The sequence below is a fragment of the Channa argus genome, chromosome 12 (assembly GCF_033026475.1).
Source record: "Channa argus isolate prfri chromosome 12, Channa argus male v1.0, whole genome shotgun sequence".
NCBI classification, from domain to species: domain Eukaryota; kingdom Metazoa; phylum Chordata; class Actinopteri; order Anabantiformes; family Channidae; genus Channa; species Channa argus.
In genome coordinates this window covers 21,050,268-21,065,722 of record NC_090208.1, presented here as the reverse complement: position 1 = coordinate 21,065,722, position 15,455 = coordinate 21,050,268, and the positions used below count along the sequence as shown (strand labels likewise).

Sequence of the window (15,455 nt, the reverse complement as noted above, 5' to 3'; positions counted from 1 at the left end):
TTCCCCATTTTCAAACACTGCCAGCATGTTATTCATTAGGAAAGCACAGCCATTCACAGAATCCTCAGTTGTATCTATTTGTAGACTTTACTTTTCTCAGCAGCTAAAAGAATCTCTGTGTGGGCGTGGCAGATGTTTTGGTATCTGCATGTGTGCTTATGTGTCTTGTTCTTTTATGCACATTTTAGGATTTTGTACTGTTGTGTGTGCAAATATGCTTTGTTGTGCACCATATGAATTTGCAGTAGCTGGAATACATTGGGACGCAAATTCTTATGTCTCTGTGTTGATGTATTCTCTCAGAGTAGGTAAGAGTTGTTTGATGTTTATGTGTGTGAGATGTGTGTGAATTACTTTGCAGTGTTATGGCCATGCTTCACGCCAAGACAGAACTCTGATCAACTGTGTCCAAAAGATGGATAATGTAAAACTACTCCTTTCCTTTCTCTCATTAGTCACACAGGCCCCAGCAGCATCATTCTCTCTAAACTGCTCCTCTTCCCTTTTTCGCAACACCCATCCCACCCATCTCTTTCATTGCCTTCAAGTCTCCCACTTCCTGTTCTCATTTCTACTACCTGTCCTTCGCTGCACTTTTGTGTCTCCTCGTCCATTTTTTCTACATTCTCACAGCCCTTCTGTATTTTTGCAGCAATAACAGCCTTCTGAAACTCTCTGTAAAGTCCAAAAGTCACACTAGAGCCAAGGGGAGCCCTCCCATTGCTTACACACAGAGGAATGTGAAGGCTCATCTCAGTTTTAACAAGATGACCTCAAACCATTTGGAAGTAGGTTCAATGGACAGAATCCGAAGGTGGAACTATTTGGAAGAAAGGGATCCAGTTTGATGGATACCAAAGACAACAGTATAAGATTATCATACCATCAAATCATGCATGGTGGCAGTGGTGTGAGAGAGCTGCGGGCAGAAATGCAAATGCATTCTCATGCATTTCTATTTCTTGGAAGTTTTTTTCATTAGAGGAAATAAGATGAGCGATGAGATGAGGAACAACATGACCCTGGTCATACGCACACAAGGAACACTGTGTCTTACATCGGTGTCTTAACCCCTGGGTTCTCAGTGAATCATTTGATTGTTACCACAGAATTGCAAACTGACAGTTTCTGTCAGTGTATTAAATATTTTCAGATACTGTTTGAATTCTAAACTAAATTATCAACGTTATCTCTTTTAATTTTTGACTTTTCAAAGACTAAATTACTTGATTGAAGAAAATAAAGAAAACAATTATTGATTGCAGTTCTCTTCAATTCTCTTTGTGATTATTAGTGCAGGAGTGATGCTGCTTGGAGTGCATGCTCCTTTGGTTCACATTCATCCCTTAACCCCCCAACACACTTACACACAGGCACATACACACAGTAATCGCTGATGTCTAGCTCTGTGTTTATCCCCCACACTCTTGCTCATCCTTTCTCACCCTCCATCTCTTTTTTCCTTCTTCTTTTTTTTTCAGTCCCATCATCTCTCTCTCCCTCTCTCTCTCTCTCTCTCTCTCTCTCTCTCTCTCTCTCTCTCTCTCTCTTGTGTTCTTCTGCACAGAAGAGAGCGACATAGACCGGGTAAAGTGCGCCTGCTCTGTCGCCGCCGCCGCCGCTGGAGAGGAGGAGAGCAGTTTTTTCAGCTGCTGAATGAGAAACGAAACGGAAGGATAGGATGACCAGACAGAGCGATGTCTGACTGAATGAATGAACCGATCCAGACCTGGGCTTCTTCAGAGTACTTAACCGGTAAGAAGACTGTGTGTACCATTACTGATATTACTATACATTTATATGCATTTATTATAATTATTTAGTTGCTCATATTCGAGCTGTGTGTGAGACGGTGAACTCCCGTTTTGCGTAAAAAGTGTGCAGAGATGTGAAGCTTGAGGGAAAATCACTTTAACAGTTCCGTTAGTTGCTGAACGTGGTGTGTTTTGTTCAGACTGGTGCGTAAATATGAAACACAAAAGCTGTCTGAGCCACAGACCATGGGTGTCTCATGTCTCGTGTGTGCGACGCAACAGACCCATGTACCGTCCGGTTCCAATTAGCATTTACCGAGCGCACAGTCTCCTTTAATGAAAAACAAGATAAGTGGGCAAACCGGGAATCTTGAGCAGTCTTCGACCATAGCCAGGGTCTCCATCCTCTCCAGCAGACAGGTGCTGGGAGAGTGGAAAACGGCGAATGGTTTTTGCCCAGAACTGCAGGGTTAATACTTAGGTTAAGGACTATGCAGGCGGTGAAGCCAGTGGCCGGTGATAGAAGATTGGATTAGGGTTAGGAATAGTGAACACACCCGAGTGCAGGGACTTCATGCGCACCGGGTCATGGAATTACAGCCATGTAGAAAACATATGGACAGTGAAGTCTGAGACTGACCGAGAGGAAAGTAACTATGCTGAGACTAGAAATTGAAAAGCACAAATTTATTTTTCTTATTATTTCCTAGGCTACTGATTAATAATTGCAAACGTATTACGATGGAGGTATTCATGATTAAGGCTATTGGGGTGATGGTGAGGAGGAGAACAGCCGGAAGATGATGCTGGTGGTAGTTATGATGATGTTAATAATGGCACCATAATGATGATGATGACTACACCACCGGGATGATTCTGATGGTGAAGATGAAAAGTGCTAGTAAAGTGTGGTTATGGTGATAAACATGATCAGGGTCATGGTGCTGGTGGTCATGATTGCAAATCTAATGGCAGTAATGGTGATGAGGACTTTTCCAACAATGCTAAATAATTAACCCAAAGATATGTCGCCTGCTCAATAATTCACCAACCCAAGCTGTCTAAGGAAATGTAGGTTATAGATTCATTTGCAATTGCAATCTCAAACCATTTTCCAGCTGACATCTGCAACAATAAGTCTTTGTCTTAAGCACCTTTGATTCCTTCTAGCTGGTTGCTGAAAAAGCCAGTGTGGGCCATGTCTGCAAGGTGGTGATACATGAGGCAATTCAGATATGCGATAGGTCAGGAATTTGTTTCAGTGTTTCCTGGGAGCTATGGTAAATTATATAATTAATAAGAGAACATATTAGGGCACTTTCTTGAGTTTAATTGCTAAAAAGCTTTCATATTTCAACTTCCATGCTTTTTGAGATGAAATGAAAGTGAATGAAGGATCATTAGTAATTCAGCTCTAGTTAAAAAATAAAAAAATAAATAAGAACCAACCTGTTTTTTATGTATTTGTGTACATATTTGTTCTTCTTTATTTGGTTCCATCCTTCCAGTTACTCAGCTTAAGCGAGGCTGGGACTGTGAATGAGTGCAAGCGCATAAACTAGGTGTTTCGAACTAAATACACATGCATTAGAGAGACCTAATCCTGGAAATGTCAACATTGACACTGATTTGGTCATGCTGTCACATTAATAGTCCACTGCTAGGTTTGTTTTTTTATGTACATAATACATGCTGCCTCTGTACCTGCTAAGTCTCTGTGTGTTTGTGTCGGTGCCAAAAATAGCCAAGACTTTCCCTGTCTCTATCTGTCTCTTCCTTCCCGGTGACTCCATCCTCAACTAATCCATTAATGACTACAACAACACAATCACATCCGCTAGAGAAGGTGGTAACCCACATCATGGCCTCTATTCTTGTCCAAATTAATCTGGTTATGTGTATCTCAGGCACCAGCCTCTAGTTACGTGTGTTGTTACTGGTTACTGTACGCAGGGATCCCGCTACTGTCGGCATAACACTTTAGTCCATTGGCTGGGAGGGACAGGAGAGTCCCTGTGGTTATAATCCCCTTCTCTCCTGTGTGTGTATTTATTTGTGTGTGTGCGTGTATGAGTGTAACATGCTGTATGAAGGGTCAGTAAGGGATTGTTAGACCTGGAGGGCTGGGTGTCCTGAGTTGTGAACAGTGTGGCAGGGCGAAGCTAAAGGTGACATGCCAATAATTTATATGATGTTCCTTACCAAACAAAGCACCGTAAAGTAAGTTGTAAGTAAGTAAAGGTGTGTCCCCTTATTTTTACAAGTGGATAAAAGCCAATTGAATTGACTAATAACATTAATATTTTAAAATTTGTGACTAATTATTTATTTTTGACCCAAAAGCCGCCAGGCCTGAGACAGTTCCTGGCAGTGCTATTGATTCTGGAAGTTATAATTAACATAAAATTTGGGCCGTGGCCAGTATGGTGTTCAGTGTGGTCAATATTAATTCAGTGAAGGCATTGTAATATAAACAGTGTTATTATAAATTGGGTAAAAGATATTAATGAACCAGCCTCATACAGTATGTAAGTGAAGAGGCTGTTAGTATCAGCTAGCTGCTTTTCAGTCAAATTAACTCTTAACAATGACAGATTTTTGAAAATGAACAAATTTGTTTGTGAAATACATATTTTTTACTTTGTTTCTGTTGTTAGTGTTTTCATTTATATTACAGTTACTTTTAATTTGTTTAATAATAAACATATGTCTAATGTGTGTAAAAAGTACCTCCTGTTCTCCTGTGCATTTTCTCGAGAGTGATCATCAAGCATTCAACTCTTATCCTGAGCTTTCCTACAAACTTACCAGCAACATTTTAATTAGTTTGCTTTGTGCTTGAAAAGTGGTTTGATTTCAGATTTTTAGAAAAGCCAGTCCCTCTCCTTCATAACTTTAGATTACCATTTAATCAGGATAATGTCAGTGGGCTTTATTAACCCTACAACAACCTAACTACAAGGCCCCCCCAGAGGTTTAAATTATGGCCTCCTGCCTACAGGTTGATTAATAAAGTTACAATAAAAAAAGAGTGTGCGGACAGTGATTTATCATAGTGTTCATCGCTTCTCTGGCTGCAGCACAGAGTCATGTCTTGTTTTATTTTATGCATTGTTTGAGATTCATGGTAAGTGTCCAACACACTGCCTGCTCTGCTAAATGCCACATCACATTTTGGCACCTCAACACTTGCTGGACTTGTGTGAAAGAAGCCAAAGGGCTGGTGCTTATACTATCAAACCCAAATGTTAGTACCAGTACAAGCATTTGTTAAAATCCAGCCATAAAATACTCTGATATAATAGAAAAACTTACAATAGTTATTAAGATAATTTAATTAAGGCCTGGCATCATGGTGGTGAAGTGGTTAGTGCTGCGACCTTACAGCGAGAAGGTCCCCTTTGAACCTATCTGCAGGCTGTGGCCTTTCTATGTGGAGTTTGCATGTTGCTCCCCATGGTTGCGTCAGTTTCCTCCGGATACTCCGGTTTCCTCCCAAAGATGTGCACATTAGGTTAACTGGTGACTGTAAATCGCCTGGAGTTGTTAATGTGAGTGCGAATGGTTGTCTGTCTGTGTATGTCTCTTTGTATTGGCCCTGAGACAGACTTGAGACCTGTCCAGGGTGTACCCCCGCCTCTCAGCCAATTACAGCTGGGATAGGCTCCAGGCCCCTACGACCCTGAACAGGATAAGTGGTTACAGATAATGGATGGACTTGATGATTAAGGCCTTGAAGACATTAGGATCAAATTATTGCACCACTATGAAATATCAAAGGACACTAAATACAATAATCAATAATAATTTACACAGAGAGCTGGAACAATATAAATTTCATATATATTCTGGATGAAACACCCTAGGAGATTAAAAAAAACAATAAAAATAGGCAGTGCCAATGTAATATCACTTTATATCAAAAGGTTGGCTCGGCCCTTTACACCAATCATTCCACTCAGTTTCCAGGAATTCATTTGACAAGTTTATGGCCAAACAGTGTGAATTCCAAGTTGGGCAGCAGATTCTGATGTGCCAACAGCAATCTCACTTGCCCAGCAGAGTGATTTAGCGCTGAATATTCTGTACCTTGCTTAGTCTTTCAAGAGGAAAGTAGCTAAAAATGAAGGGAGTCATTAGTCTGTAGTCCCTAGTCTCACTTATAGTCAGGGGCTGCAGCCTGAAAGTCCACAGTGAGAATAGTTTAAACATAAGCCTGGGGGGGGTTCCTGTACTCAGTGTGATCTCAGCTGTTTTCCTATTCCCACATTCAACGTCCATAGTCTGTCTGTTAAAACTCCAGTGTCCAGTTACAGGTGGAGGTGGGCAGCCCAGCGTCTGCCAGTTTCTCAGCAGTGGGTTGGACTGTCCTGAAGCCTGAGCTGAAAGAGCAGACACACACTGGTGTTTTTATTTGAGTCCAAATGTTCAAGGGGAAAGGGAAGGACAAAGGCTAGTCTATCATCCACTGACCCACTGTGGTGGTAGGCAAACTGCCAAAGGTCTGTGGCAACTGTTAATGGATCTCAGCACCAGCTTCTGCAGGCACTTGAAGTCAGTGCAACTTTGTGGAAGTTTTTCATGTCACTGGAATGTTTTTTTTTTTTTTTAGGAGCCCGGCATGGACAATAACAGTGTGTTTGAAGTGGCGTTGATCAGATCAAAGGGATCGTGTTGTATTACTTTTCTCTCAGCAAAGTTAAGCGTTAATTATTGTTTGAAGATACTCTTATTTATCACACTGCATGTGTCAACTCATACCACAAGCATCTTCTAAAATATATTTAAACATATGAAACATATGAAGGGTGAAAAGCACAGCTACAGCCAAGACTGCGTGTTACTAAAGCCTTCTTGGAGCACAAGGATAATAAATTTATATTTACTGTATGTATACAAGGCATAAAGGAGGAACCTACTATCTATTGACAGTTGCTTCATTAAAATGCAATATGGTTGCCAGAATTGTGTGGGTTTAAGGGGAAGTAGAAGTAGCCGCACATAGGGGGAGGGAAAAGTGAGTGGACCACGAGGAATTTAAATCAAGTACAAACAAACAAACAAACAAACAAACAAACAAAATCATAAAAATCCCAATGCAAGTGAACAAATCCAGCAATATTACCTCATTGATGCAGGTGTATGCTCATTAGCAGATATATTTTTAAAAAAGCAACCTACCATATTTCTCTAGCTTATGTGACTGCTAAGCAGCACATTGTTTCTATTTATAATGTTGGATACAAGATACACTCAAAAAAGGGATCCCAGAAACTTAACATAATAATCTTCTTCTCCACATAGGCAAAAACTAACAGTCCTGCCCACCACTACAGCGCCTTTTCTTTTGCCAGTCTTTCAAAAAAGCACTGCAAAGCTACCAAGGAAAAATTCCTTCACTTTCATAAGGTTAAAAAAATGTTATGAAGAATGTGTCTCTTCCCCTTTTTTATTTAACTGGCCAAGCCTGAGATGCTTACTGTTTAAAAATTCCTTACAAAGCAAATCGCTTAAGTGCTGTAGAAAATGAAGTTTTATATAAGTTGGTACTCATATAATTGTTTGTGATCTTTGTTTTTAGTTTAAGGCTTTGTAACATTTTCTAGACAAAACCCTCTGCTGTTGCATTACAGCATAGTGATAAACAAGTCCAAAAGAGTCATAAAGTCAGCAAACTGACTCTACTGTCAACTATGAAAAGCTAGTGGTGACCATTAGCTTCAATCCCAACCAAGTGAATTCACAGCAGTGGAATATGAACCTGGAGTGGTTTCATATAGTTAGTAATTAGAACACTGTGTTATTTTCTTGACAAATAGATAAAAAATACTCTAATCTCAAATATAATTCTTTAGTTAGATAAAATATATTAATTTGTACATGTTCCCATTTCATCATCAATTTAGTAGTTTATCAGTTTCAAACTGGTGAACGCAGTTTAGATTATATTATAACTGAAATAGAAACGCTACAGCTTTATACAGAATGTCTTTGTTGTCAGTCATGTACAGATGTTGGGTAATTATTCTGATCCAGAATCAGTCATAGTGGCAGTTACCAGGTTCCTCTGACCAGGTTATCGCATTGATCGCAAAAGATTAAATAAATCACACATGCCTGTTGCTCATTTCTGAATCTTTGGTTCATCATGTAGTTTCAATGAACATCCCAGTTTCAATAAAAATAATGTGCACCTTATGTCATCAAGCAACATTACCACAGATCTTTTTAAAAATAAATCGCGATGGATGCAAATTTCCAGAGGCTAAGACACTCGATGATGCTAGATGATGCCATCATTGTTGTCATCACACCAGGTAATGTTTAAAGATGAGCTGGGCATTGATATGCTCAGACACTCACCCTGTTGCTCCCAAGAATAGATAGCAGCAAGATAGAGGGGAGGCATTTGTTTTATGAATAACCTCAGCATATGACACACACTTGAACTGGCAACAGTGTTTGTGAGAGATAGTGACAGTGTCTGTGAATCTGTCTTTCTCTGTGTCTGTAGCTGTATGTGTGTGATAATTTACAGGCCAGACGGTCCTAGAGATGTTATTTTTGTTGTCAGGGATGTTTTTGTTGCTTTAAATTACATTTCAGGGATGGCTTGAGATTGTGCTAAGTGGAGAAAAGTGACTATGAGGTTGTCAGGATTTACAAAAACCAGAGGAAGAGAAAATAGGAAGTTAAACCCAGATTCTGTTCTTCTTTTAGTAGCTCACTGTGGCCAGATATAATGCAAACTCCTTGTTGGAATTCATAGGTCGGAAAAAAAGCTGTGAAAAGAACAACCAAGCAAAAATAAGAAAAGCAAAGAAAACAGGGGGGCACCAATGAGGAATATATACACCTTTAAAACTTCTGTGATTGGTCAGGCTTGAATAGGCTTCATGTGAAGCAATCAGTTGCAGAAAGCACTGTGTGTTCTTTGGAAACAAAAATCTAAAGCCATAAGTAAAACTGAAGACAGTGGGAGCCTCTTTGGACGAAGAGAAGTACTTGTTTTTCAGGCACACATTTATTTCCTGATGGTTTTTTCTTTCTCACTGTGTGTGTGTAACTCCCACTGGCTCTTACACTCGTTTCACTCACCTGTTATTTTCTTTCTCCTTCCTTCTCCACCCTTTGCACTATCACTCTTTAATTTTCTCTATCTCTGCTCCTTCCATGTTCTGTTCTCTTATTGCTTCCCTCCAGAAACAGTGTTATAGACCTATATGTGAATAACAATTTCAGGTGCAGCAGTTTATTACAATTAGATTTCCTGCTAAAAAGGCAGCCTACAGTCCGGCTATGTAGAAAAATGATTTTTTATGATATGCATGAATTCAGTGGAGTGCAAAACATGTAAATATGCACAATGGGTATGGCAGTACATGTACATAAAGGCATTTGTAAAATTCAAATTTAAAGTCAGCACTTTACAAACAAACTGCTATACAACACAAAGCTGAGATAAGAAGATATTGAGTAAAAAAGATCAAAGGATTCAAAATGGTTGGCATTTTAGATTAGTCTACTTGATAGTTCACTATCAAGTGAAATGCTCACAGTATTACTATCATTAAATGAGATTGAACCAGCACTTTAAAGCTGCAGGCCCTAAAACCAAAACAATGAACTGAAAGACACTACAGCTGTCTCGAGAGCTGAGGTGAGCTGTAGAGTTGGTGATAATTCTTGTGAGTTCAACACTTGGAGTGTTTTCACACAGACAGTCAAACAGTCTGTTGATGTAGAAATCCTGATAAGTGCAGCTTTAATTGATTGATTTAATTGAATGATTAATGAGAGTCCCAGTCTTCTTGGTGAAACTGATGAAATGGGTTCCACCCTCTTAACGATGTAGCACCATCATAAAATTCTATATTCTATCTACCTCACACCCTCCTCCACCCCCTGTCTGTATATCCTTTCCTGGGTGGTTTACTAGCTTTATCCCTCAATTTCGACCATCACTGCCATATGTTTTTAGTATTTGTCTGTTTTTCAAAGCCCTCTGTATATTAAAGATCTTGTCCTGTCCTGCCTTGCCATCATGTTACTTTGTATTTCTTAATTTGCCTCTTTCTGTCCTTCTCCTGTCCAGTCTTATCTCCAAATCATTTTTAGTTCATCTGTCACAGCAGCATAAACCCAAACCCAACTTATATAATCTGGTAAGAGTCCATGCACATACATACAAGCTGTCCAGCCACGTTATATGCATGACCGCAGGGTGTTTTATCCTGCAACGTGTGTGTGATGGTGTGTTCATGAGTGCATGCATGTGAGACTGCAAAATCTTGCAAGTGTTAGCTTCAATGGACCGGGTGGTTTGTGTGTGTGTGTGTGTGTGTGTAGTGGACTGCGGTGTCTGGTAATTTTCTGGTAGAGAGAGATGAAGATCATACAGTAATAGATGGTACATTTTAATCGATAATATGTAGAAATACTCTGTTGTCATACACATGTCCACATCTTTTTTTAATCTTTCAAATCCTGGACCTATGAGTTTGGGAAAGTCTGGTTTTCTTTCAGAGCCTCTCAGATGTTATAGTGTGTCTGATCTCTAAAGGGCACAGATGTCAGTGCACCTAAAAATAAAGTTTTTTTTTATGTTTTTTTTTTTTTATTTAATTCCCTGAAAATAATGGCCTGTTTTGAAAATACATTTCAGACATGGCGCACTTTTGCAGCCCCCTCTGTGCTACTCCTGTGAAAAAACAAGAAAAAGAAAAAAAAGAGCAGCGTGGGGGTTTTGTCATACGGGAAAGCATTGAGTTAATGAAAGACTCAGTTCCATTTAACTTCATTAGTTTTACCACAGCTCTGTCGCTCCCATTTCCTGAACACAAACAAATTAAACACAGTCGTATTATCCAGTTATCCATCTGCTCTGTTATCAAACTATACTGCTTCTTGGGATCGTTAGCAGGCCTACACACACACACACACACACACACACACACACACACACACACACACACACACTTAAACAGTGTGACACACCTCTTTTTGGCTTTTATTCAAAGAAGCGGTGATTTCTCATCACTGGAGGGATATTTACTTTTGAAATGAAAGAAATAGATGAAATAGAGAGTTGGTGAGTGCCATCTCTTTATTATTGTGACTGAGTGTTGAGCCAAAGGACTTGTAAAGTGCACTTATTTCTTAGCTAGTTGAAAGCAGTGAGGCAGTGGAAATGGTTAAAAGAAATCATAAACGTAAGATTTGGATAAATCAGAGGGAGGTGGGAGAAAGAGAATCATAGGAGAGGTGTGAGGAGAGTGGGATAAAATAAAGAAATAATGAGGATATAAACTGATCCGCTTCAACATTAAGTACACCTGTGTTTTTAAGTTGAAACTGTCACAAAGGTAATAATTCTAGTTTTCATCATTGAGGTCATAGTGGGTGGTGGAGTCTGATTGGAGTGCATTATATTAAGAGGTGGTTGTAATGTTTCGGTCCCCTTGTTCATTGTAAGTAGTGTTGCGATAGCGTGTAGATTTACTGAACTGTAACTTGGGAATAAATTCTATTGCACAGTAGTAGCCTCCTGTGACCCAGGTTCATACAACAACCCTGATGGCAGTCCAGAGATATACACATCTAAATATTTAGTGAGGCTAACGTTTCCAATCACTTCCTACCACGACCTAAAGTGCTGGACAGGTTGTGTAGCAGAGCAGGGGGAAGAAGGGCTAGGTGGATCAGAGTGAGTTGAATTTTTGACCGAGCATTAGAAAACACTATGTAACTTTTTCAAACATATATTCTTTATAAATTATTTAAATGCAAAGCCACCTGTGACACAGACTCATAACACTGGCAGCAGGGCAGGCATATTTTAACCAATGACAAAAGTTCAAATGCTGTCAAATGCTAATGTGAAAGGTTATCTTTTTAATAGTATCGTCATGAGATGCTGCAGATGAAGCACAAGTGTTTGACCCCCAGGTTCGATTGATTTTGAGTTAGTTCTCAAGTTCATTGGCAAAAGTTGCTTTTTGAGGCTTTAAATAATATTTTGAATACAGAACTTTATTTCCTTGTCCAATGTGTTTGTTTTTAATAACTGCAGTTGTCCCTTACATTTCCTGATTTCTAAACAGTCAAACTGAACTATGTCTGCTGTTTACACAACTTTATTCATAAACTGATAGCACATCCTCTCAAATCTTGATTTCTGTTATGGTTTTCAAGTTACATCTGCAAGTGACTCGGTTTGCTGTAACCAAAAATGAAGGGAGAAGCTTTGGGTGGAGGTTTACAGGTGTCCAGGGTTGGTGAAGAGCAAACAATCCAAAGACTGATATTCCTTCAGCCTGGCTTGTATCCCGTGTATGGTAGAAAAAAGATATATGATTTTTGATATGATGTGATTTTTTTTAAATTTCGATGTGCGAGTGTTCAGGACCCAGCAGGAGAAAATCAACACCTAAATGAACAACGCTGTATGGATGTGTGTGTGTGTGTGTGTATCCCCAAGTCACTGTAGGTACAGTATAGAACACCGAGCTTGAAGGCGTGGTGCACTACTGTGTGTATACTTATATGTTTGCTCCCAATGTTCACATCCTTTCATTATGTATGCGTGTGTGTGCTTTAGTGTGCTAGCTCCTCCAGGCTCTCTGCTGTCCTCTCTGTGTGTGACATTAGCAAGAGACGGAAGTCTAAGCACCGTCCTGCCAGGATCCCTCAATATCACACACACACACACACACACACACACACACACACACACACACGCGCGCACACACACAGAAAACAAACAAACGTGGGCTGGCAGATAGTAGTGTTGAACATCTGCAATATGACTTGCACTCAGGGAGAGCAGAGTGTGTGTGTTTGTGAACAAAACAGATCCATGGCTTCCTATCTGTAGGAAGCCACAGGAAGATTATGCAGATTGTGTGTTGCGTAACACCAAACTTGTAATATGCATTATGAGATAGCATGCATTACATTATAGAGATTATCCAGAGCCACAGTTTGAAATTTGTCAAACTGCCAGAACCAGTTAGAGGAAGGTTTATATGTGCAGTTTACAGCTGGATGGAAGATATTATAGAGTTTCTATTGCATTTATAGCTCATTAGAAGTCTCAACACACCTGGACACTCTGTCTCTCTCTGTTTATGGATATGGTTGATGAGCACACACCATCACGTGAAATGTTTAGAAACATTATTAGTATATGTTAGATTATGCAAAATTATTGCAAGCCCAATTAACACATGACATCATGTCATGATGTACTTTTAGATCAAAGACAGCAGGAATTGTTGCACATATTATATAATTAGATTTAATGAAGCCTGGACCAGGTGGTGATAATCTATTTTAGGAGTATTGATGTAAAAACATGCACAGAGCTCAAAAACACAAATATAATGCTTGCTGCAAATCTAAATTATTAATTTGGAATCATGAGAACCACAATTGGAAAAATTATGAGCCTGATCTTAGCTGCCACATCATTAGGTACCAGTGGCATACACAATTCCCTCAATAAATCCTCTTTTCATCATGTTTATAGAGTTCAGTTTTTATTGAAACTTTTATAGAGAAGTGTTGAATCAAAATGAAATGTAAGTGGAAACCTAGTGCATTCATTTATTATTCTCTGCCTAAATGTTATACATGTAACTAAATTAACTAAATAAATAACAATTTATCGTTAAATTGATTATTGTGCTTTGCAAATGCTTTGTAAACCTCTGTAATAACCTTACAATAATTTCTCATCATCAGTTCAAGTTTCATCAGGTATGACTTCATTATGATGCAGTTTAATTGTAGTGTCTTTTTTTAGGACATACTTGTAAAAAAAATGTTGATTTAATTTATTTTTAAAATCGGAAAAATGTTGTGGGCAGTACCCTCCATCCTTATTTAACTGCTTAACATCTACTGTACCTAGTTGGCTGCAAAGCATCAGTGACCTTCACCTAAATGAAGAACAACCTGCATGTAACCTGAGAGGTTAAAGACTGTTAAGCACTTCCAGCAAAATCCACTCCTGCTCTCTAAGTTAACTGCTATGAAAGAGAGCAGTGCAGTGAAAGAGATTCAGAACATCGTAGCAACATAGCAACATGTATAATCTAATGAACTTTGGTAGCAGGGCAATAAAAGGACAATGTTCAGAAAGATTTAACAAAATCAGGTGAGTGCGACATATCCCCTTACCCTCAGTAGAAATGATACCCTTGTAACCTATTATACATATGTGGCCTACCAGTCTCCTGACGACATTAAACACAACATTAAAGCCATGGACAGGTAAACTATTAGTATCTTGTTACAAGGGTACCTGAGGTGGGATACATTAGGCAAGTAAGTGTAAGGATCTGAATGACTCTGACAAGGACCACATTTTGATGGTCAAAGCATCTTTAAAATGGCAGGTCATCTGGGGTGTTCTCGGTTGCAGTGGTCAGTACCTATCAATGATGAATCGATGAGGGACAACAGGGGTCATGGGCGCCCAAGACTCATTAATGTGCCTAGGGAGGGAAGGGTAGCCCATCTGGTCTGATGTCTCAGATGAGCAAACATACCACAAATTGATAATTAACAGGTGTCAGAACACAGAGTTTATATCAGCTGGTTACGGATGAGGCTTCATAGAGTAAGCATGCTGACCCCTGTCCACTGCTAATGGCACCTACGTCATGCATGAGTGTCCAATCTAGACCATGGAGCAATAGAAGAAGGTGGCCTGGTCTACATCATGTGGACAGCCAGGTGCATTATTTACCTGGGGAAGAGATGGCACCATCCTGCACCGTGGAAACTAGCTCTGGGCAATGTTCTACTGAATTAAAACCTTGGGTCATGGTATTTATGGGGATCTTACTTTGACCTGCATCATTTCCCTAAACATTGCAGACAATGCATTCTGCCCTTGTGCAAAAATTGTCAAGGGATGGTTTGAGAAACCACAAGTTCAAAGTATTTGCTTGGTCTCCAAACAGCCCCAGATCTTAGTCTGATTATGCGTCTTTAGGATGTACTGGAAAAACAAGTCAGATCAATGGAGGCCCCACCTCGAAAATTACAGGGCTTACATTTAAAGGCTTAAAGGATATGGTGCTGACGTCTTGGTGCCAAATACCAGAGGACACCTTCAGAGGTCTTGTTAAGTCCATGCCTTGATGAGTCAGTGCTCTTTTGTCATTTTATTGTTGTGTTAATCCATATATGCCAAGTGTCTTGCCCAAGGACACTTTGACACATAGACTGGAGGAGTCAGGGATCAAACCCCTGACCCTGTGACTAGTGGACACCCCGCTCCAGCTCCTAATTCAGGGCTGCCCATTATTAACACATCCAATCTCAAGGACCCCTTTCCTCCTGACTGGGTCTAACCAGTTATTTTCTCCTTTGATCGCTGATCATGTCTTTATTAGTTATTAACCTCCAGTCCCTGGGGCATGTTCATTAAATTCATCCTCTAACACAGGTCTAATCTAGAGTTAGAATGAAACATTCATACACACTTCACCATTCATCTCAGTGGTGATATTCTACTCCAAACCTCTCTGGCCCTTGCAGCCTAAAGGGCCCACATACACTTTTCTCATTTCTTTCTCATTTCCTCTTCTGTATTGTTCTGCCATTACTCTTATCACTGTTCTCTTTTCCCTTCCTATCCATGTCACTAGTTTTCATGTATATCCCCCTTATTTTGCTTTTCTGTTTTCT

At 39.6% G+C, this 15,455-nt stretch overlaps 1 protein-coding gene across 2 annotated transcripts in view; it reads left to right on the top strand.

Moving 5' to 3' along the window:
* Positions 1-1,550: 1,550 nt before the first annotated feature.
* LOC137138346 (sodium/calcium exchanger 1-like) overlaps positions 1,551-15,455 on the top strand; it is an 85,677-nt gene continuing 71,772 nt past the window's right edge. Inside the window, exon 1 of one of the 2 annotated variants that reach the window (XM_067525455.1) lies at positions 1,551-1,755. The gene's annotated coding sequence lies outside the window, so the exon portion shown is untranslated. The remainder of the gene's footprint in view (positions 1,756-15,455) is intronic. The other variant, XM_067525456.1, reaches the window with a different exon arrangement.